This window comes from Halichoeres trimaculatus, unplaced genomic scaffold (genome assembly GCF_033239565.1).
Source record: "Halichoeres trimaculatus isolate MK-OKI-2021-1 unplaced genomic scaffold, fHalTri1.1 fHalTri1_scaffold_7, whole genome shotgun sequence".
Lineage (NCBI taxonomy): Eukaryota > Metazoa > Chordata > Actinopteri > Labriformes > Labridae > Halichoeres > Halichoeres trimaculatus.
The window spans coordinates 28,473,385-28,496,865 of NW_027437185.1; the positions used below are offsets into that span (position 1 = coordinate 28,473,385).

The following is a 23,481-nucleotide window of genomic DNA, read 5'->3' on the forward strand; positions in this document are numbered from 1 at the left end:
AGGTGGAGATCTGTCCTCAATCATCAGTTTCAGGTACCGTAGAGCCATAAATCTCCAGGATGGAAGCCCTGCGAGCTCCTGGTTTTAGTAAGTTTACCGTGTACATCAGCACTTTCAGGAAGTATGTGTGGGGTCGGCAGGTATACATTTCTAAAGGTTGATTACCTGGGAGAGTGTTGTTTGTGTGGAGTCGCTTATGTGTCCATTCAGCTGAGTGTGTATGTGTGTGTGTATGTGTGTGTGTGTGTCTTGTCGGTTCACGTGAATGGAAATGAAACTCAGTAACTTACCGGCCACGTGCTGTAATGGCACACACTCTCAGACACACACAAACACACTCACACACATCCGTTCTTGGTGTTTGAGGCAGCGGCACACAGTCCCCCTGTAATAGCTCTGTCGGGCTATTTATAGCAGAAATAGTCCTCCAATTGCTATTGATTCCCATTCGGCGAGGACTGCTGATCCTTAAACTCTGTTGTTGTCACGTGTCTTCTGATCAGGTCACTGTGATTCAGGGAGGAGATGCCAAGGCACGTTGAGGTCAGTAGAGGGCAGACTTCCACTTAACTGAAGATCATTATGATGACATTTATGCTGCAAGAGTTGAGATTTCAGATTCCAGTGTCACTGAATGCAGCCGGATTTTAATCTCTTTTTAAGTCACGAGTGTTCTGAACATTACACAGACATATTTACACATTTTTATTTTGTATGATGTTAGTACATAGAAAAATATAGATTACCTCTTACTAATAGAATCTATTAAATCCAAGACAACTCTGGTGCTGCCTTCTTAAGTCTCTGTTAAAGAATGATGTCAGCTAACAGATCTCCGACACTAAGCAAACTGATTGGTCAGTCAGTTGAGTTTCCTATAAACTGGTCAGGACAAGTAAATGTTGGTACACACTACAGGGTAATCATGCTGATTTTTCCCCTTATCTCCATGTAATGATGAAAGCCAGCAAAGGCTGCAAGGGATTGTCTGATGTTTGCAAGGGACATGGTTTCTGATTTTCTCGCGGTGTGGGGTGTGTTGAGAGTGGTTTTGTGGGGTCCGATCCACTCGGAAGACCTTGGAGGTACACATCGTAAATAATGAACATTAGGGGTGCACCGATCACGATTTTCTGGCTGATCACTGATCTTTCAAAAGCCTGACTTGATGATACCGATTTGGGCCGATACCAATTTTTATTTTTATAACGGACCGCATATACCTTCAATGTTTTAATCTTATTTTTTTGAAAGTCATCGAACAATACCTGTGAAACAATAAAATCTTTATGTTTTAACTTAAACAATCAATAAAGTGTCCTGAGTTTTAGGTCCCAGAGCAAAAAGCAACAAAGGCTGGCTGTCAGACCTTCCCAGAGGTAAATAAGATCAGTTTCATATGTAAGGATGGGCTGATCACTGATCACTGATCCCTGATCACTGATCACCGATCCCCCAAATTTAAGGAAATCGGCACAGATCTTTCAATGTCTAATGAACATGTTCGATATTCGCCGCTAGAAGTCCTGTAGAGTGCCCGAGAGTAGCCGAGCATGCACAGTGTGTAAAGTCACGTGAACAAAAGCCAATCAAGATGCAAGCAGACTCAGCTGGCTGAGGGAATAGGAAGTAGGAAAGGAAAGAAGCCCTGCTCTCCAACCTATCTGTACTACTTTTGACTATTTTTCTTCTCCTCCAACTTATGCTGTAATACATACAGCCCACATTCCAGCCATCTCTATGAGTTTTTCCTCATTCGTTTTTCTTTTCGTTGTTTCTTTCAGAAAGTAAGAGGCTGAAAACATACATCATTAATTTTTCCTGTTCATCTGTCATGTTTGCTTACACCAAAGTCACGTTTTACTACGCTAGATTTGGAAGAACCTGACACTCTGCTGGAGAATCAGTTTGTGTATGTTGTGCTCTGTAGTGCACGCCACACTCTTCATCTGTTTTTTTTGTTATCATCAAGTGTGTTGTTTTCTAAATCTGTGAAGGTTTGAAGAATCCTGTCAGCCTGAAGAAGAATTCGTATCGTACTAAAAACTGTGTTGACCCTAAATTGTCATTGATAAATTTAAGTCCTGCTCTGTGAATAGCCCACCAGGACTCCACTTTTTGCTGGTTAGTGCAGATCATCTTGGATGTTGGATGTGTTGTGGAAAAGAGATTTGATGGAAAACCCTGTCAAGATTTAAAAAAAAAAAAAAAAAAAAAACACCATCAAGGGATTTTGCATCCCACTATATCTGGAAACAGCTCAGGAAATGACCTCAGAAAAAAGAGACAGCTGGAGCCTAGGGAGAGTGATCTTTATACCTTGAGCGAAACCCAGCTGCAAAAGTGATGGAAAACCAGAGAGTATTTCAAAGTGCTTCCAATAAAAGCAGCCACTAAATGCTTTAATCAACTCCGCTTGCTGAACGTGGTTTTTAAAACCAGTTGCTCTATTGATTCTTCCAGTTAGCCTGAATTTGATTGCAGTCTGTAAAATGTGATGGATGGCTCTAATTTCATTTAGGATGCAACGATTGCAAATAGTACGGTGACACGATACTTACCTGTGTCTCGCCTCACGCCTCACTTCTTGCTTCTTTAAAAAGAAAGTACAGAGGCTGAATGAGGTCTTATAAACAGCTTATTTTGTCAAAAACAAGGCGCTGAAGAAGTAATTGAGTTTGCAGCAGGCACACTGAAATCAATGAGCAATCTGCTCGTAATGAGGAGGATGGAAGCTCACGTTTCTGTTTCACTGTGATTCTAAAGTAGATGTGCACGCTTGCTATCAGGTCAGAAAAATTGTGGTTTGTTTACTTCAGAAGGCTGTTTTTAGAAGATGAACTCGTAAGTGTTTTTAGTTCATTAACAACAAAACATGGCCTGGTTTGACCATGTAACCTTTACACAACATGTAGAAGCCAAATGGGTTTTAACTGTTGTTTAGCAACAAGAGATGTGTTCTCGATCTAAATCTAAATCCATTACTCCTTTATTCTCAGAGAGCAGTTTATAACTCTATGCATCAGCTCATATTTAGAGAGTAATTTCTCATTATGTAGTGTTAATCCTAACTTTTCTTCTTCCTCTCAAACTTTTTTTGAACATTTTCTCCTGTCTTTTTGTATCATCTGCTCTCAAATCCTGTAATTTGCAGCCTTGTGAGCATAGTACATGTAAAGCTGATCATTCTATGCGGGTCTTCGAAGTCATTTTATATCCACACCGCTTACAGCAGCATGCTGCTTTGCATAAAAGCTTCAATTAAATGATGAATGTTGAGTCTGTAAAATCACACCACTCTATCGAGAGATGAGAAGCATTCATAATATCGCAGACTTATGTGGCTATCTTTGTGTAGAGTTTGATACAGATGCTGGTTTTTGGACACAAAGGAGTTCGTAAGGTATTCATGTTATGCAGAAGATGCAGTACATGAGGGAAACAGTAGAGAATGAGATGGGCCGTAGAAGCAGGGATGTTCATCGTATGCAGCTCATTTAACCGTTCTACTGAGAAACCTCTAGTGCTGTTCAATAACAGGTTTATGGCTGTGCAGTAATCAGACTTTGACAGATTAACAGTTACACTTTGAGAATATGAAAGTTTTTTTCTTAACAAGAAATGTTCAGCCTCAGTTCATTACCATTTTCTCCTCACTGCACTTCACATGGAATGAAACCTCAAGTCACGGCAGACTTATTCAGTTAGAGATCCGCAGCGCTTGTTAGCCCCAGGATCTTCATTCCCTTTATTAGCTGTGATTGAAGCCTGTGGAGAATTATGCAGATGGAATTTGCCACGCTGTATAGGTTTCCACACATGCATGTTGATAAGCTAATAAAAGGGAATAAATGCATACATGTGCCACTTCATGACTTCAGGTCATTTGCAAGGCAGCTCTGTTTCACTGGCAGTGAGCGGAGCGTGTGTAGTGAAGGTAGAGATGGTGCAGCAACAAGAAAAGACTAACTTCCAGAGGGATCTCACTGATGCATGTGTGAATGAAGACGGCGAGAGACAGGGGACCTGAGGAGGTTGTTGCTCTTACATGCACATCTGCGAGAAGGAGATTGCTTTAAGTCTTGAATCAGAATACAAGATGAGATTGAAGCAGCGCATTGTCATCTGCGTATGTGTTGAGTAAATCTTAGAGAGAATGCCTCTGAGAGTCTTTGAATCAAGAACAAGATGCCAGTTCTTGGCCGTCCGGAGGGAACAGCTTTTGTCTTTACTCCTGTCATTGTGCTTTAGCGATGTGCTTCTCTTTGCATTGCAAGGTTATCAGAGTGTGCAGCAAAGAGAGCGACTGTGTAGAAAAACAAAGCACTGAATGGCTTTACACAGAGTAGGTGCATCCCACTTCAACAGATTGTCTTAAATCTATCCCATGATATTCATAAAAACAATACTTTTTCTAAGCTTTGTTTGCCTGGTTTTTAGCACATTCAGTAGTTTTAGGGTAGTTACTCCTGGGAGTTATTTAAAAGAAAAATTGGACAATGTGTTCCCCAAAAAAATCCAACAACAGCTTTTTTGAAATATATGTTGTAGTAGTGTTTTCAATAAAATGAACCACAAATTTGTTGAATAGAAACTTCAGAAAATTTGGCAGTATTTTTAAATCCCTTTATGCCATAAACAAACTAAATGAGACCTCTCACCTACCTGGATTATGATATGTGTTTACTTTTTTCTTACAGGTATTGAGATCAAAAAGAGAGTTATTAAAACTAGAAAAGCCCTCAGAGAGCACAGACCACCGCCAAGCATATTGTGATTGTTATGCAACACATTAGTCCTACTTTAATGTTATACTCCCTTTCAGCAGACTGTCTGCCACAATTCAGTGTTAGTTGCAGGTTTGTACCATAATTTGTTACCTGACAGTGTTAAAAGTTATGTTGACCCATTACATACTTTGTATTCCGTATACATGTGTCAGAAATGATGGTGACCTTGTCTTGTATTGTTTTGCAAAGCAATCTGACCATTTGTCGTCAAGTTGTATACACATATGGTGAAAACAGCTCTATCTCACAATGATTAAGAATCCTTTATAAAAATCCTTGATCCAGGCGGTGATCCAGATCACCTCCAAAATTAAATCACGTCTTGTCCCCTTGTCTCATTTTGAACATTTCCTCAAAATTTCATCAAAATCTGTTTGTTACTTTTTTAGTTATGTTGTTCACAGACAAACAAACAGAGAGACAAACTCTCCCAAAAATGTAACCTCCTTGGCGGAGGTAATAAAGATAAACCTCACCCCTTAACTGTACAAACTGTAGTCACTCGACATGAGAAGAGGATAGTCTTTATTGCATGAAATCTGATCTATCAAAAGAGCAGGCCAAATAGAGTTGCTGCTATGCAATTGGCTGATTAAATATTTGTGTTAATGAGTGGCTGCACCTAATAAAGCCAGTGAGAGTATATACTCACCAGATATACTCTCAGTTCCTCTCCAGGGCCATTTGTAAGACAAATATCTCCACTGAAAAACAGTTTTGTTATCATTTAGCTCAAACAGGGTCACAGAGATACTTAACATTCACTGCAATATCTAAGAAAGATGTGTAATTTTTACAGTATTGGAGCTCTGACATTTGAGTAAAGGATGTTTTATTTTAAGAGACCCATAGAGAGGAAAAGTCAAGTGAATAGGCAGCGAATGTTTAGCTCGGTTTGTTTATTTGATGTGTTGTTTAACATTTTGAAAATGTCTTTGCTTAATGGAAGATCAATCAGCCGACAGAACCTTTTTGTGTGCATCTAGGTTGTTGACACAAACTGTGAAAAATGTCACAGTAGCAGGAGTATTGAATGATGTCTGGAAGTTTCTCTGTTGACACGATTTTACTGAGGGAGGGCTTTTAAGTAGCAGAACTGTAAGATGGACCCTGACGTTACTCAGTGTTTCCACTAGCTTGCCTCCACCACAACAGTCCTCTTCAGCGTCAGTGGTGTCAGATCGAGTTAAAGTGGTCAGATAAGAGTTAAGAGGAAAGGACCCTGAGCAAACTCACTCTCTTCCTCTTTAGCTGAGCTCTGACTCATGCTCCAGCTGGAAAGGTCAGTTCATTTCAATACAGGGAGATTTCTTTTGAAGTGAGCACTCTTTTCTAATTTAGCAGAGATAGGCAGAGGAGTGTACTCGTACTGTTGTAGGGTTTTGGGATCAGAGAGTCTGAGTGGCAGCTGTACGAACGCTACATGACTTTTCTTTGTTTCTCACAGCTTTTTATGTGTTGATACTGAAGGTTACAGGGTTAAGCAAAGGTTTCTCAAAAGGTTGAGACTTTTTATTGCTGTTTGATCAGGCTATAAAAATCAAATGGGCACTTAAATTCTTAATGCAGAGCCCTATAGAAGAGCTGCATTAAGTGAGTGTGGACAACAAGGTCAATTATAATAGGGAGTGTATGGTGTAGACCAGTGTTTCTCAATTTTTTTAAGACCAAGGACCACTTATCCCCCCAGAAAAAATTTGCAGACCACCATGCGCTAAATGGTCCCTTGTCAACACCCCAGAGAACAAATTGATGTACTATAAACTTGAATCATACGTTACAACTTGCTAGGGCTGCAACTGATGATTATTTTAAAAATAGATTAATACGCCAATTATTTTTATGATTAAAAATATCCATTTTATTTCTTCAATTCCCTTTATTCAGAACAAGTATTTTTCACAACTACAGTGACTAGAGTAAAAAAAAGTGCACACGGTCCCTCATGGTTTGGTGTTATTTTTTAATTTATTTTAGAATGAGGGGAAAAATGGACCAGAAAATCTGAGTAAAACTACATTACTGATATATTATTCCAAAATACTTAAAATTTCCAGTATTTAACTACTTAAGTACTTACATTGAATTAAATTACTCATCTTACTCTGTCTAAATGAGTAACTCTGCCTCACTGCTTACATATATCAAATCTCAGTGCACTTGGATTAAAATTTGATGTTGACTTTTTTGTGAACCAATTTTTTGTAGAATTAATCAAGTTGTTTAGCAGCCAAACATCTCCCCCACCTCACCCACCCCCTCTTTTTTCTCGAATGTTCCATTAAAAAGCCCAATTTTCTCACCGCTGTTGTGGACCACTAGGGGGCGTGGGGGACCACTAGTGGTCCGCGGACCACAATTTGAGAAACACTGGTGTAGACTAAGCTGGAAATCGCAAGTCAAATTACAAAACCCTTACAAAACAAAACAAAAAATCCCTATTTCACATAAACAAACTCAGGTCTTTATTATTCCATCATTCAGTTTTTGCACTCACTAATTTTGTACTTTTTTTTTTTTTTACACCAGGAGTAAATGCTCTGCCTCAAAAATAGGATTAGGATCTTGGACATCTCTGGGGAGCTCACAGAGCCACTGCTCTCTTGGCAGGAACTTGTCAGTGGATCACTCATTTAAGGGATTATGTATCCCACCTGGTCTAGGAACATGTTCAGATTCCCAATGAGGAGCTGGAAAGCATCAGTGAAATGGATTTCATAGGGCTTTGAAATCTCTAACGGCGTCAAATACTCTCAGATCCTGGATAAAGAAAGTGTCTTGACCAAGGGGACCCGGTAACCGATAAAAACTGAAAGAAGCAAGATGACTGATCTTAAGTTATTTACTACTGAAGATTATAAGACTGACAATAGTCAAGCATTCCAGCTGAATTTCTCCTTATTTTTGTTTCTGAACAGTTAGAAAACTCATCCTTTGAAAATTCAGCTGGAATCAAAAGTAAGGCTGCAGCATGAAGCTCTCCAGCCCTAAGATCTGAGCTGAGGACATGAATGAGCAGGTTATTGTAAACATATAGAATACCCTATTACAACAATCTTCAACAAAAAACTAACAATACAAAAAACATTTTAAAGACGCTACAATCACACTGAATTCTCCACACAATAACATCACAAATAGAAAACCTGAACCAAGCCTGATTTTTTTTCTACAGCATCTCATTTTGGCTTGATAACACAGGTCACGTCTACCAATACTTCCTGAGGAGCCATGAATCCAAACAATTTCTCCTGTCTGTACAGAGTTTCTTGGCTGCACTCGTCATTTCACTTTAGCTCTGAAAGTTCTGCCATTGTCTGAGTCACCATGCCACAGGCTTGAGCAGAGCAGCTAGCGTGTGTTGTTAAGCTGTTGACGGGAACAAGAGAGGACGTGAGGATGTCGCGTGAGCCTCCTCTTCCTCTCTTGTTTTTTTTTTTTTTCCAGCTTCGTCCTGGAGCACTGTGGCACAAAGGTGGCGTGCCACGGGGAATGCATCCTGCATGTAGCTGGACTGTGGTGCTGTCATATTTTTACCCTTTCAGGAACATGATGTTTGCACACATTCACCTTTAAGTCTTGTGGAGCTAATTCACCTCTGTTGTTTGGCCTTTGCTTTTGTGCAGCTGTGTGGGCTCATCTAAATTACATCATATCTGTTTGGAGGAGTGGAGTCAGAGATCAAAAGACTGATCGTGTGATAAACTTTCTGCAGATATTTCTCTTCAGACAGCACTAAAACAGAAACTTCAACAAATGCAATATTAATAGAGGGACATTAAGTTTTTGAGACGCATCCTGTATCTTTTGTACGTCTTGAACTTGTGATTGTCATTGCTTGATTTTCTTCAGATTAGCATTAAAAATTGTTACATTAATGGGGCTAAAATCACTCAAACCCGTGTCTGTGACATGCTGCTGCTCCAACCTCCACTCTGCTGGTTGCAGGCTTTCCACCAAATGTTAAACCTGACTGCAGGGATTTGCTGCCATTCAGCCACAGACCATTACTGTTTTCAAACTCAAATGTTGGGCAGTAAGGTCTGGCTTGTTCAAGTCTTCCCAAAGGTGCTGGATGGAGTTCAGGCAGTAGAGACTCAAGTTCTTAACATGAAAAAACATTTCTTTAAGGCAGTTGCCTTGTGCTCTTGGGTGGTCTTATGTTGAATCCGTTAGACTGGCCCAAACTTCTTTGAGGTTAACTGCCAACTTAACTTCTGAACCTCTTAATGAGTCTATTTTTCGGACACTCTTAAGCTTTTGACCAATGTGACTTGAGACCTTTGTGCACGTCATTCTTCTATTTATCTATGTGTTATGTGTCAATTTATCATTTGCCAAGTAGCAGAAGAAAATATTAATAATAATATTGCTCAAAATTTAAACACTGTCTTACTTTGCAAGCCATAATTCTTGAGCTTAACTGTCTTTTCATTGTCAACCTCTCTTCCCAAACATTATTATCAGTAGCTTTTTTTGAGAATATGCCGAGATGAAATATTCAATCAAACTGTTTCAAGCCTCAAGATTTCTGTCTTTACCTCCCTCCATCAGGGGAAGGTAAACCACTGACCTATGACTCCTCCTTTTTTTTTTTGACAACTCATGGTTCAGGTCCTAAGAAGTTATTACGACACGAGAGCCTGTCTGTTGGAGTATTTATCCATTTTCTTTCTTCTCCACGTGGGCAAGTTGTTCTAATTAGAGGGCTAAAACGACAAGATCTTAGTCAGCATCAAGTCCCCCTTTGGAAGTATTGGTTGTCTTCCTTCTGTTGTTGAATATTTCTTAGAATTCCCTCTTGTTCTGCTGTCGTCCTCCCCTGTTTCTACTCCTGCCCTAAAAACAAGCCAAGACTTGATACCTGACGAAACCTTCTTGAAAAAGGCTGAATGAAACTCCTGGAGCAAGTACACCATTGCTTTTGAGGTAACTTTGAGTTCTTTGTAGACATGCACCAATCCATTGGCCAGCCGATCGTTCGATGCCGATTTCCTTAATGTTGGGGGATCGGTGATCGGTGACCAGCCCATCCTTACATATAAAACTGATCTTATGTACCTCCAGGAAGGTCTGACAGCCAGCCATTGTCTCTTTTTGCCCTGAGACCTAAAAATCAGGACACTTTATTGGTTGTTAAATTTAAAAACATAAAGATTTTATTGTTTCACAGGTGTTGTTCAATGATTTTCAATAAAATAAGAGTAGGAATAGGAAGGTATATGCTGTAAGTTATAAAAAATAAAAAAATAAAAATCGGTATTGGCCGAAATTGGGTTTTGGAAGGTCAGGCTTTTTAAAAATTGGTGATTGGCCAGAAAATTGTGATTGGTGCACCCCTAGTTCTTTGGCCCTTTATACTAGCACAAGCAAGATGTGAAAAATTCCCCACTACTTATCAGCACCAAACCCAGTATGGCACGCTTTATGAGGAAAACTCTCCCTTAACTTGGCATTTCTCAGCTTAACTTTGTCTTGAGCTACTTCACCTGGGTGCCACTGTGGTCACCGTCGCCAAATCGTGTCTGAAAACATGGTTCATTAAATTGAAACTTTAGGAATAAAAGGTCACTCTCCTGCATTTAAAAGCAAGCTTCCTGTCCAGGAAGAGAAAACCAAAGTCATCAACATTTGATCTTTGCTCCCCTTATCTTTTCAGTATCCTCTGGTATAATGCATCACAAATGGGGCTGAGTTGGGAAATAGGAGCTTGCTGGGTGAAGCTAAGTGTCATGACAAGATGAGACTGTGGAATTAAAAGTTTTCAGAGTTTGCACTTTTGCTTTTGCAGCAGGAACGTAACTGTTAAGAGAATGCTGTACAGCTTTTAGACACAGCAGAGTCAGCAGAATGTCAAAGAGGACAACTGCCCCACAGTGACCCCTAACTGCTTCTTGATAGCTGCTGGGGAAAGGCAACAAAGACTTGCAGTAAGATATATAAGAGTCCTCTGTTGCAGCCTTTAGTTTTGGGGTGTCTTTTTGACCCTTGACAGACCAAAAAAGTTTGTTGTATTTCAGGACAAACAGGTCGACACTCTATAAGAGCCCATGTTAAGCCTATCTTGCACTTTCAGGCCACCTCAAAAACTTGAGTATCACCCGAGGGCTCTTAAACACAGACAGGTCAATGTAATGTCAAGCCACAGAAGGACAACAGTCTCTCTGATCCTGCTGCTCGTTTATCCTCCACCTTGTTTGCTGAGACGATAAAGTAAGGTGTCCAGTGGGAGTTCGCAGTGCTGGACTCTTTTTGTCATTATTTTCATTGTAGTATCCCCAAAAGGTGCTTACAGCTTTTGTTTGTTGGTAAAATAGAAAGAGTTTTTTTCATCAGATTGGACTTCTTGAAGAAAAAAAGAACACTGAAGGCCTTAAAGTGTCTGCTTTGATGGCACAACCTTCAGACAGTGATATTGATTCCAAGACATCAAAAGTTGACTAAACTCTCAGGGAGCATGAAAAGGCTTTAATACAGAAGTTATTCTTGATAGAAGAACTGTACTGATGAATAAGTGATAAGAAATATTCAGCATTAATTTCCAGCACAAGATAGAATTATAAAGAGGAGGAGCAGCTTCTGTACCGGACGACCCAAAGAGAAGTCTTTGTGTTTAATTGAGAAATATGGAACAAGGGTCTGACATAGAGTTTTGGATTATTCAGCCCCCTAAAATAGATTTTAGGATTAGAGTTCGACCGATATGAGATTTTTGGGGCAGATGCCGATACTTTGGGCAAAAAAAAGCCAATATCCAATATATTGGCCGTTATCCGATATATCGGCCGTTATCCGATATATCGGCCGTTATCCGATATATCGGCCGTTATCCGATATATGGACTGATATATATTTTGAATTCATTGATATACACAGGATATATACTGTATATTAACACAAATTATTATAATACCCGTATGATTCAAGACAGAGACAGAACACTATTAAATTAAAACAAGGAACTTTAATTATAAAACTGTCAACATAAGAACTGTAGTGTAAACCAATGATAAATAAGAACAAGCTGTAAACACAATAATAGATAAAGAAGTCAAACTGTAAACACCTTAAATAAAGGAGTCAAAGTTTAAACACAGTAAGTAGAAAAAAAAGTCAAACTGTAAACACACAATGAGCAACTTACACAACGTTAAAACTCTGTTTTATAGGCTGACATTAGATAATGGTGGAAGTGTGAATTAACAGTAGCATTCATTTCTGTTTATCTTACAAAAAAGCAACTTTTGCCACGTTAAAACGTTCTATAGTCTTACATAAGATAATGGTGGACGAAGGGGCCAGGCACTCTGCAGTGTGCAGCCCAAAACACAGACACACAGGAGCAGGAGCGTCACAATCTCCGCAGAGCAAAATTTTTTATAATCGACTACATTTTGGCCGATGTTGATTAATCAGTGACAGGCATGATCGGCCTGCCCGATTAATGAGGCAGATTTGTCTTACTTTGCTGCTTTGTCCACTTAAACAATTACAAGGAAATCAATAGGCAAGCTCTCGTCTAGGAGTATGAGACAATGCTGAAGTGCTAAAATCTGCTGTTTGTCGAGTGTCCACTTGAGGCCGGCTCTGGAAGTACCAGAAGTCACATACACACCAAGCCAAAAAAAAAAAGCAATTTTCAGAGCAGAGGTCAACCTATTTACAGCCTGCTTTCAAAAAATGTCTCCTGTCTGTATTGAAAATTTTTAAAAGGAAATGTCACAGATTTTTGTAGGGATTGGCTGAAAACATGACTCTTGAGATTCAAGGATAGTTTCTCCAACATAAAAAACAGAGCTGTATTCACCCAGCATCCTGAAAGATAATCCCTTCTAAGTTTTAATGACTCAATGCTTTCTTCTTTGTTATGTCCAGTCTAATTATGGAGGCTGTCTTTAACATGTCAGCCTCTGGGAGGGAGATGAGAGACTGTAGTCTTTAGTTTGGTTAACCAGTGTATGCTTAGAAAGCTCTTTTGATGATCAGTCCCAAAGAATAGCCGTTCATCTCTTCCACTGCAGTATTTGACTGAGTGAGCTCTTTGTTGACAAGCTGACAGAAGTAAACTTTTGTGACATGTATAACTTTGCCATGATCAAGAGACACATTGGTTTCAAGCTCCTTTTATATGCATTATTTGATTGACATCAAAAGACTTGTGCAGAGCTGTGAAAGGAAAATATGACCTTCCTTTATTTTGTTCAGATTTCCCATTTGGAAAATAAATTCAAACCCCTTTCTTCCACTTCTAAGCCACCCTTAGCTGCTCATGAATCTGACAGGTTCATCCTCATAATCTGATCCAAACTTTTTTCTTTTTTTTTTTCATCTCATAAATGAAACATGATTGCACACCGCAAGTCCTACTTTCCATGTTGCCCCCAATGTACATCACTTATTTCAAAATGATAGTTTCAGGAGGGATTGATATGGATTTATTCATGAAACAGGGATCTAAACAAGCAGCAAACACACTTATTTATCATACAGTCCCTCACAGCCATACAATTCAGAGCAATCATTCTCTACAAATGTCGCATTTGCTACAGAAGGTAAACAGTCGTCCGCATTTGTCGTCTTTCCACCTGGAAACAGTGCACATTAACAGACACACATACAACACACATACAACACACTGCACTCTTGGCGTAACTGCTTATTTCTCTGTGCACACACAAATTCAGGCAGGTCTATGAAAGAGGCAAAATGTCTCTTATTTAAGATCAACACTTGTACCCTGGTCTGGTAAATGCTGTGATGAATAAGGACGTCCTTGATTTACTTGGCATTCAGAGTGAGCTTTTTGTTCCACATTTGTTTACTTATGTTTACATTTGCATTTCTATAGTCACCTAACATGTTTGTAGCAAGAGCGCTCTGCAAGGCTCGGTTCTTGATTTTAATCATTTATTGCCTAAGGGCTATTGAATGTTGCTTTGTTCTGCAACCAAATCTGTACACTTGAAGTGTATTTTTTTCCATAAATCATTTTCTCAGTCATCTTTGTCATATTTTGTAACACAGGGCTACATTCACTGAAGAGGCACATATACCTAAAATCATACTGACTTTATAGTTGTAGATGTTGTGTATTTGGTCCAAACAACCACATTATTTGATTTGTACATGTGACGGTTTGATTTAAAATAGCATGCATAACAGGAAATGACCTCAGAAACAAAAAGTAAATGTTTAATAGAAAAAAAAACAAGGTGCAGTTGCTTGAGTAAAAAACAGGCAGTCATCCCCCAAAGTAAAGTGAGCAGATGTTTTCTGTCTGTTTATCGTTTCCACAAGATGTTTGTCCTTGCACCGTGAAGGAGTGAATCTGACAAATCTGTTTCCGGTTTTAATTGTTGGCTGCAGGTAATGGTTCAAATGAAGTCTTCAAGTCCCAAGAATGTGTTTGATTTTGGTAGGAAAACTTTTCCAAGTCTTATAGAGTTTGAGCATTAGAGTAAAAGCCCCAACTCTTTGGCATGAATTGCTCATTGGTTTTACTGTTACCTGAAATACCTGAGGGCCTTTGGTAACAAATGCTGCGCTTCTGTTTGAGTCACCACACATCCTGAGCAAATCCTTTTAGTGGACAAAACGTCTTAAGTGCCAGAAGCTTCCTGTTCCAATCAAAGGGACCACAATCATGAATCACTGCAATAGCTTTTCTATGTTTGTACCCCAGTCCTGTTTTAACCTCAAAGAAACTTTGGAATTATTGAGGTAGCTCTGGTTTTTTTAAGGTTAAATGAAACTTAAATAAAAAAAATCAACAGAGTTAGATTACCAACCCTGCAGCAAACAGTCACCTCCTGATTAAATGAACCCATACCCACTGACTGGAACAAGTTGGAACATCAGCTTGTATTCACTGGTAGTTTTGTAATTTCAAACAACCATCAGCTAAGATAAATTGAATTGGACTCACTCTGATCAGTGAACATCATGTTCTCACTCGGCAAAAACACACCCAAGGGCTGAAATAATGTATTTGATTTAAGCCATTTGTAGAGGATCTAGAAGGAACAGTTGAGCCAAGGCAGCCAGACACTCCTATGAGAGTATCTAATTGAGGAGCAAAGAAGTGTCGCTCCTTTCTACAAATCAGCGTGAAGGAGCTGTTCATCAGGCAAACATGCAAGGTTTCTTAGGTAAATGAAAATTTCAATCATTTCACCCCAGTTATATACTCATATAAAGACTCATATTGGCAACTTGTAAAACATGTGCTCTTGAAATTGAGTTACATTGTCAAACATTTGGTTTTCGCTAATGCTGAAGTAAAATCAGTGTGTCAAACAGTTTGAAAAGTTGTCAACATACTTGAGTGCAATGTGCTTTACACACTGAATTTATTGTTTTGGAGGCAATTTCCGTCCCATACTTCAGTATGAATTTTTCCAAACAGAATTCTTGCCTGCTAATACCAATGCAGATGCCCGGGCTTTGGTATCAGCCAATGCTGATCCTAATCTGATTTGAGTATGAATTGAACATTCTCTACTTCACAGCATAAGGATGAGACTTAGAACTAGAGAAGTTGCATTTCCTTGCAGCAAATGCGTTGAAATGCTGAAGCTGGAAAAGTTTGAATAAAAGTTGAAAAAGCTGAAAATGTAAAATAAAGGAAAGAAAAAATGGTAAGGGAAATGAGGCACAGACAATGAGTGGATAAAGAAAGTGGATACAGTGGAAATTTAAATCAGCCTATAAAAGTTAAAATAAATAGATAAAGAGACAGAAACCAAACAGTGAAATCTTAAAAATGTAGAAGAAAGCAGAAATCTATGACTAATGTGTTAATGGGATGAAGAGAATAGAACCAGTTTAATGTGTGAACAGAGTCTCTAGTCAAAGTCTGCAAAAGGTAGAAGCAGTTGAAGTTGAAGGAGTTGCAGGGGATCAGAAGATTATTTCAGTCTCTGTTTTTGATGGTTAAATGTTTTAAATAAAGTTTAATCATTTAAAAGTTAAAAAAAGGGGTTATGATGTGAACCAGAGCTGAAAATGTGGAATGGAGAGAAGAAGTAGAAGAAATAGGGGAAAAACAGTACAGAGATTAATGCAGCACTAGTAAGAAGAAAGGAAGGAAGAAGAAGAAAAAGTAGCAGTTTGTCAATTATAAGTTGTGGGAAAAAGCTGTATAAATAGTGGAGCATGTAGATTAAGTCAAAGGGGGAGGTATGGTATTATAAGTAACTGAAGTACATGTGTGTCTTTGTTCCTGGATGTTTTGATTATTTAGTATAAACAGCTGTGTGTGATGAAAGGTTGTCATGTTTGAATCTTCTGCTGCCTTTTCACTGTTTTGGATGGTAAAATGTTTGTGTGTGTGTGTGTGTGTGTGTGTGTGTGTGTGTGTGTGTGTGTGTGTGTGTGTGTGTGTGTGTGTGTGTGTGTGTGTGTGTGTCTGTGTGTGTGTGTGTGTGTGTGTGTGTGTGTGTGTGTTGGTCTGTGTGTGTTTGGGTTGGCTGTATGTGTTCGTGTAAGACAGTTTGGGTTGGCTGTTTAGGCATTATAAAGAAACACATGTGTTTCTCTGTCCTTCAAAGACCTAATCAGTGATTACCCACAGCTGTGTGGTTACCATGGTGATCATCATGATGTCATAATGAGTGTGAAATGGCAGTTGAACTTTGGAACTCCTTTGTATCCACTGATCTTAAGCTGGATTTTTGGGCTAGACATAGGTCCGAACAAACTGCATTTATGCTGAAACCCTAAGGGCTAGAAGAAAAACAAAAACATTGTGAGAATCTGGAGACTCTGATGAACAAGATGATATGCTTTACAAGATGATAGGATTAAAACTGACCGCAGGAGGGTGATGTATAAAAGTAGTTAGGAATGAAGTTGATGAGAAATATTGGTCAGATTTTAACATTACTTCAGATTACAGGGATGTGACGGTTTCTCTCACACTGAGGCGTTTTTTGGCAAAACTGTACATTTTTTTGCTAAAATACTCCCTTTGTAAGAAGCAGGAGCCTTCAGTGAACCATTTAATGTACTTTTTATTTTTCTGCTGTGAAGATTTTGGAAGTTATGACAATTGGATCGAGATTAGCACAACCTTACTGCAGCAGCCTCTCTCACTCTATTTGAAAACATTCCGCAGTCTAGCAGCTTCAAATTTAGGGCAAAGTGGGAAAAGTTTATGTTGCTTGAAGAGTGAAATCTCAAAAACAGTAAAAGCTGTTGAAGAGCAGATAAAAACCTGAAGAGTGGAAAGATAGCTGAACATTTTAAAGTTTAATTGAAGTCTGTAAGTGGAAGTAAGCTGAAGTTAGAGCTTGTTGAAGTTGAAGGAGATTTAAAGGAAGGAGCTGACATTTCCCATCTGTTTAACATAGAGAAATTTTTTTGGAAAAAGCTGAATAAATCAAAAAGTTTAATAGTTAGAAAAGTGAAAAGATATAGCACACATGTCCTAAACAAGCTGAATAGTTTAAAAGTTGAACGGTGAAAATCGGACAAAATTTGAAGGCTGTGAAAAGAGCCAAAAAACGTACGGAAGAATAAGAAGAAGAAGAAGAAGAAGAAGAAGAACCTGGAATAATAAAGTAGGATAACAATATGTTGAAATGCTGAATCAGCATTTCAACATAATTATGGTTTGGCAACGATCGTACTTTCTGAGTCTGTACCTGACTGCTACTCTACACCAGGATCGGATCAGTGCATGGCAGAAATGACTCTCAGCACCATTCAAATGATTTGAACCTTGGTCAATTCAAATAATCAAAATTTTAAGTATTTGATGTCATATTTTTTTCCAGCAAAAAAAAACCTATAGGGGCATGTTAACTTCATGGTGGACAACTAGAGTGTTTCAATCATTGGATCCATTCAAGGTTATAATAGTTTTGGATTTGGATTTGTCATTATAGTTTGGTATTAGTTAGTTTTGACATTTTTTTTCTATTACAGTTTAGTTTTAATTAGTTTCAGAGCAGGCATTCTAGTTTTTATTTAGTTTTGATTTTTGCAACAAGGCTTAGTTTTAGTTTAGTTTAGTTTTAGTTTTTCATATCTTATTAACCAGGTGCAGGATTCAAAAAGGTCAGAGTAAATATTTGGTAATACTGTTTATTTTCAAGTCCAACATAGTGCTCACTGCTCAGTCAATGCTGACACTGAACTGTTGGCTGCTGCCTTAAACACAAGAAAATAATATAAACTTAATATAAAAGTATAAACATAAATTATATAAAAAATAATGTTTACATTAGTTTCATAAAAAAATATATAAACATAAATTATATAAAACAATTTAATATGAGCTTTAATAATTAGAAACTTGGACTCTGTAACAATAAAGGCAGACTCAAATGCAATTAAACTCAGACTCACATGTAGTTAAACTATTACAGATGCTATGATTCATTGCTCCACTACGTTTCGTCACAGCAGCGCACAGCCTGTCGGTGCAGTAAACGAGCATGTCCCAGTAGGTCGCTATGATGGTGCTGCACAGCATTGACAACTGCTGAAAACTGTCGTAAAATTGGTTTGGTAAATGTGTCAGATTAATTTAAATTCTAAAGGCTTTAATATTGTCAAAAACGATAATTAAGGACATTTTGTCTATAATTGCGGTTAGTTTCAGTTATTTTTGTGAACACAAGATACAGTTTTAGTTTACTTATCGTTTTTGGTTTTCTTTTTCCTTCTAGTTTTTATTAGTTTGAGTTAACTGCAATGTATTTTAGATTTTAGTTTTCGTTTTTAGTTTTGTTTAGTTAACTATTATAACCTTGGATCCATTACACCTTGAATTTGTATGAATCAATCTGCAAAGATATAAATTTAGAGTGATCAAAAGCAGAAAAAGCAGGAAAGTCTCAGCTCGAAAAGCTGCAACCAGAGAACATTTTTTGTTTGTTTTTTTGGTTCACTGAAAACAAAACCTGTTTTATCCATTATCAAAAATGTCTGTTCATTCCTTTTGCATTCCTACACCCAGCAGAGTTTTCTGTGTTGGTCAATACCCACATCTGCCTCTGTAGTTGAATGGATGTCCCTGGTCCATATCATTGACCCCACACTGACAGTGAAACAGTTATAGCTTAATTATTTCTTTCTTGTCTTGTGGCATTAAAAAGCTCAGTACATCTGAAACATCAATTCTTAAAGAAGCAGTCCAAAGTGAGTATTGGAGAACACCATCTGTCAGCTCATGAGGCGAGGAGAGAAGCTGATTGCTGACTCGACAGGCCAATGGAGTAGTGAGAGGAGGGGAGGTTGAGCCAGGGGTTAGCTTGATAAAGACTTGGAGGGGAAAGGTGAGGGAGAATAGCAGAGGAGGTGTGTTTGATGCCAAGCTCATGATCATTAGGGATCACGGCTGTCTGGACAAGTCATAAACTTTCCAATGACGAAGACATCCAAGAAATCACAAATCAGCTTATGTCAGAGTTTTATTACTTGGTCTTTCTCTTTGCAAACTCATGGTTCACGGATTTGTCATTGACAAACTGGCAAGCATTGCCCAGTGATTGTAGCGATGTTGTCCTCACACACAGCATTGAACCACTGCAAGTTCAAGGAGTCCAGCCAATTTTCTCAATGTGAATCACTGTTACTGTTTTGTCTGCCATCAGCGGTAGATTACTTTCTGCAGTGTAATAACATAGGTCAATAGACAGCAGCAACAAATTAAATAGTAGCCACCAGCAAGGTCTACAGTTCATGGGAGGATTACAGAATTTGTACACAGTGGAATAATCAGTTCTGCAAAATTGCATCTTGAGGCAAAATGCATCTGCTGGCTGTGAGAATGGATGAAACAATATCTATGAATACATGTAAGCAAATGAGCTAGATAGGTGCATTCATTGTGTTAGAGTTAGGACATATTGCGTCTATCTTGATTCTGAAAGACCTTGCATGAGGCCCCAAGTAAGTAATAAGTTGCCCCTGTTGCCCAAGGTTTTGTATATTTTTTAGCTGCTTAAAACATGTCTTAGTTTGAAATTCTGTCTCACAAAATTAAAAAAAAAAAAAAAAAAATCACAAATTCAGCCTCTGTCAGTCCATGTGGTGATCTGAGAGTGTATATGTTTTTGTTTTGTTTTTTTAACCAGAATGTCCTGGAAATCTTAGTTCTTGGTGAAACAGTCCATTAACTATTTGTTTCTATGGCTCATTGTGCATTTCCACCACTGGCTGCAGACCCTCGTAGATGATACAAATCAGGTCAGTGATGTGTGGAGGCAGACCAGAAGAAAGCGGTAATACATTGACGTTGGTAAAAAAAAAAAAAAAATGACATCATAAAGCTCTTCAGCACTTCAGATGGATTTGTTGATACAGACAAAACCGTCACCTGTTGAAGTCGATTCAAAAAGCCCAAAACAGAGGACGGAAATTAGAAACATTTAACATAAAGCCAGGTCATTGTCGTCAGAATTAAAAAAGTAACATACTGAGACAGAATACAGATCTTTTTTTTTTCGGTTTCTGCCGCCAGCAATAGAGTTGTTGGTGTGTCTAGCATTGACCTTTGACGTATTGACTCTGCAGCAATGAATTAAAACCACAACAGCAGAGTTGTTTTGCATGCATGTCATTGCAAATCCTTTTTTTTTTACTACTGCATATGGGACTTGTGAGACCTACACGCCAGACTCAAAAAATACATCTGTCCATCCCGGTAAAAATTGTCTTTGTTGCTGCTTACACCACAAAAAAAAACATTTCTAGATTTAAAATTATAAAACCTTCAGACTTCAAAATCAGGAATCATAACCGAATTTGTTTTAAAGTAATTGACCATGTGGAAAAAAAAACGAATTTGAGCTTTTATCTTCAGGGGTTTTCTGCAGTGCTTTATAGCAGAGCTGGGACACCTCTTTTATCAGGAGAGAGTACCAATCAAAGTGATACCACTCCTTTGAATTAATGGACAGAGAATGTGAACAGAGTTAATGTTTCAGGCACAAAATGAAAACTGTGGTTATAGTGCAGGATGTTTTTCTTGTAATGAAGTAATTCATTACCTTTTTTCACCTTCTTTATCTTTTGTTGCCTCTAGTCTTGACTCAGAGAGTTCGTAGAGTTGCCCAGTTCTTGGTCACCTTTGATTAAGGCACTGACAGGAAGTAGGGCATACTCTTACACGCAGAAGAAGGACTCTGCGTTGTACTGTCAGCAACGTTTTTATTCTGTGCTGCTGCTGCTGGCTCCATGCAGAGCAGAGTGACTCCTGGTTAATAAACATTAGTATATGCAGACCTTGACTGTTCGCTTGCTAGTCCCAGTGAAAATAGCCCGGGAATCTGCTGAGGAGATTGAGCCCCACTCTTTTTTAATGAGCCTCAGTCCACTGAGCAGCTAACTCTGGGTGTTACCAGATGAAAAGTCCTGAGCTTGAGGCAGATGGTTTCTGTGGCTCAGTCCTGCTGGTAGCAACCTGAAGAAATGAGACAGTAAAATGGTGTTTCCGTACATGCTGGTTGACAGTGTAGAAACAGAAACCAAGACTTTCTGTTTTAATCTTTGATCCAATCTCAGGGCAACCACCACTGCTGGCCTCTGGAGGTAATTGACTCCACCTGGCTGACGGGCTATTTCTCCCAGTAGATTTCATATGGTGGACTCAGTTCAGAAACAGCTTGGTGACAGTCTAAAGTTACCCAGACCCACTCCTCCCTCCTTCCATTAAAGTCTCCCCCTAAATTCCTATTCATGTGAGCTACCTCAGCCTGCCCTGTTGTCTGTGTGCCATTGAGCATTTAGACCAGGGATGTCCAACTCGTGCCATGGAGGGCCAAGAGGCTGCAGGTTTTCTTTCCAACCAAGAACTCCACCAGCTGATTCCACTGATTAGCCCCTGCTCTCTGGTTGAAGGTGAGGTAATCAGTGGAATCAGCTGGTGGAGTTTCTGGTTGGAAAGAAAACCTGCAGCCTCTTGGCCCTCCATGGCACGAGTTGGACATCCCTGATTTAGACAGAGGCTCACATTACAGTTTCAGGATGGTGCAGTGTCCAGCATTCCTAAGATAATTTAACACATTTCTGGACCGGCTCACCCTCAGAAACAGTGATGTTATACTTTTGTTTGTTATTTTTAAGCTTTGAATTTCATTTTTAATTTAATGTTGAGATCTTTTCATGGCAGGGTCATGTTTTGGATCTTATCATGACTCTTTTTCATGTGTTAAAGACTATTTTGACCAGTAAACACCCATTTTAATGTCTGGTTTCTTTATCCCACACACTGAAAAACTGTTCTGAGCCTTTTTTTTTTCTTATTTTCTGCACCATTTTGCTAACCTGACACACCAGACAGACAGTTTCATATATCCACCACGGAAATATTTCATTAGTCCATCTAGGTAGCAGCTCTTCGGATTTGTTTTCAGAGGCAGTACCTTCAAAAAAACAGACGTTCTGATTGACACACTCACCACAGACTAATCCACATCAAGCCACCATATGTGCACCGCTGCTGAGAAACAATAGACGGACAACTACAGAAACACGCGAAACAGCTGTGATAATGGCATTAGATGACTGCCGCGTTTTTGTTAAGTTAACTTAAAAATCAAAGGAATGCTGACAAGTACGGAAGTCTGCTGACGTCATGTCTGCTCATCACTTCTGCAGCTCCCGCCAGCTCCCCTGATTGGGCTGTTAAGAATTTAGCCAAGAGAAATCGTTGGTCAATGGAGCCTGGCAAGATGGATCTGCAGGATTTCAGAAACTGAATCAGGCAGGTCCATCTGCTCTGCAAGGTTACCATTTTGTAGGCGTGGGAGAAAAAATTTGAAAAATCGGTATATCAGGATTTTTTGTTTGGCAATATCAAAGAAGGGATTCTTTGTGATTTTTTTTTTATTATTATTTAAATTCTTTCATTTCAGTCTTTATTAATAAACTAGATTATTATCATCATCATTCAACTTTTTCACATGGTCTGGTTTTATAGAAGCAAACTAAAAATAGCAAAAATTATAAATATTGAAAAATCGCAATTTACATTGAATCCCAAAAAAATGTAAGAGAATCAAATCGCGAGACTAGCATATCATCCCAGCCCTATCATTTTGTTTTTCTAATGTAGTTTTGTATCTTTTGAACTCTTGATGTTCATGAGAACATTTGCACATGTTTTAGACATCCCTGTCTTTAGTTAAACCGTGTTTCAAAAGCATTTAGGATACCATATTTCTGCTTGTGAAATTAAAACATCTGATCACCTTTTATAAAAATGGTTGTATGTAAACTTGGGCATCTAGTCTTAGTCTGGTAGTTTCCATTATCAATGGTACAGATCTGTTTACATGGATCCTGTCAAACCATTCAAAAACTGAAAGTCTTCGACAAACTGACTTGATTTTAAACAAGTGGGATCCTTAAAGGCTCTGACTATTCTGCTTTCTACAGCGCTAGTCTGGCTTTTAGGTGACCTTATTTCTTGGCTCCTGGCTGAAGCAATCCACTCCTGAGTATTTCAAAGACTGTAGTAGTAGTAGGTTTTTCATAACCTTAAATATGTAAAACTTGGACTCAGGTTTTAAACCCCTAGACTACCATGAGAAGGGAGTTTCTCTCCACAGTTTTCTTGCCCCCACAAAGACTTTACACTCAGCAGATCTTTTTGTTCAGCCTCAAAGGCTCACCGCTGGTAGGGTCACTCTTTCACCTTGCCTCTATCAAACACTTTTTACTCTACCCAACATCATAAAAT

General features: G+C 38.7%; 1 protein-coding gene across 3 annotated transcripts in view; it reads left to right on the top strand.

Annotated features, from left to right (window-relative positions):
• slc36a1 (solute carrier family 36 member 1) overlaps nt 1–23,481 on the top strand; it is a 51,099-nt gene that overhangs the window by 20,052 nt on the left and 7,566 nt on the right. The gene's annotated exons all lie outside the window — the stretch shown is intronic.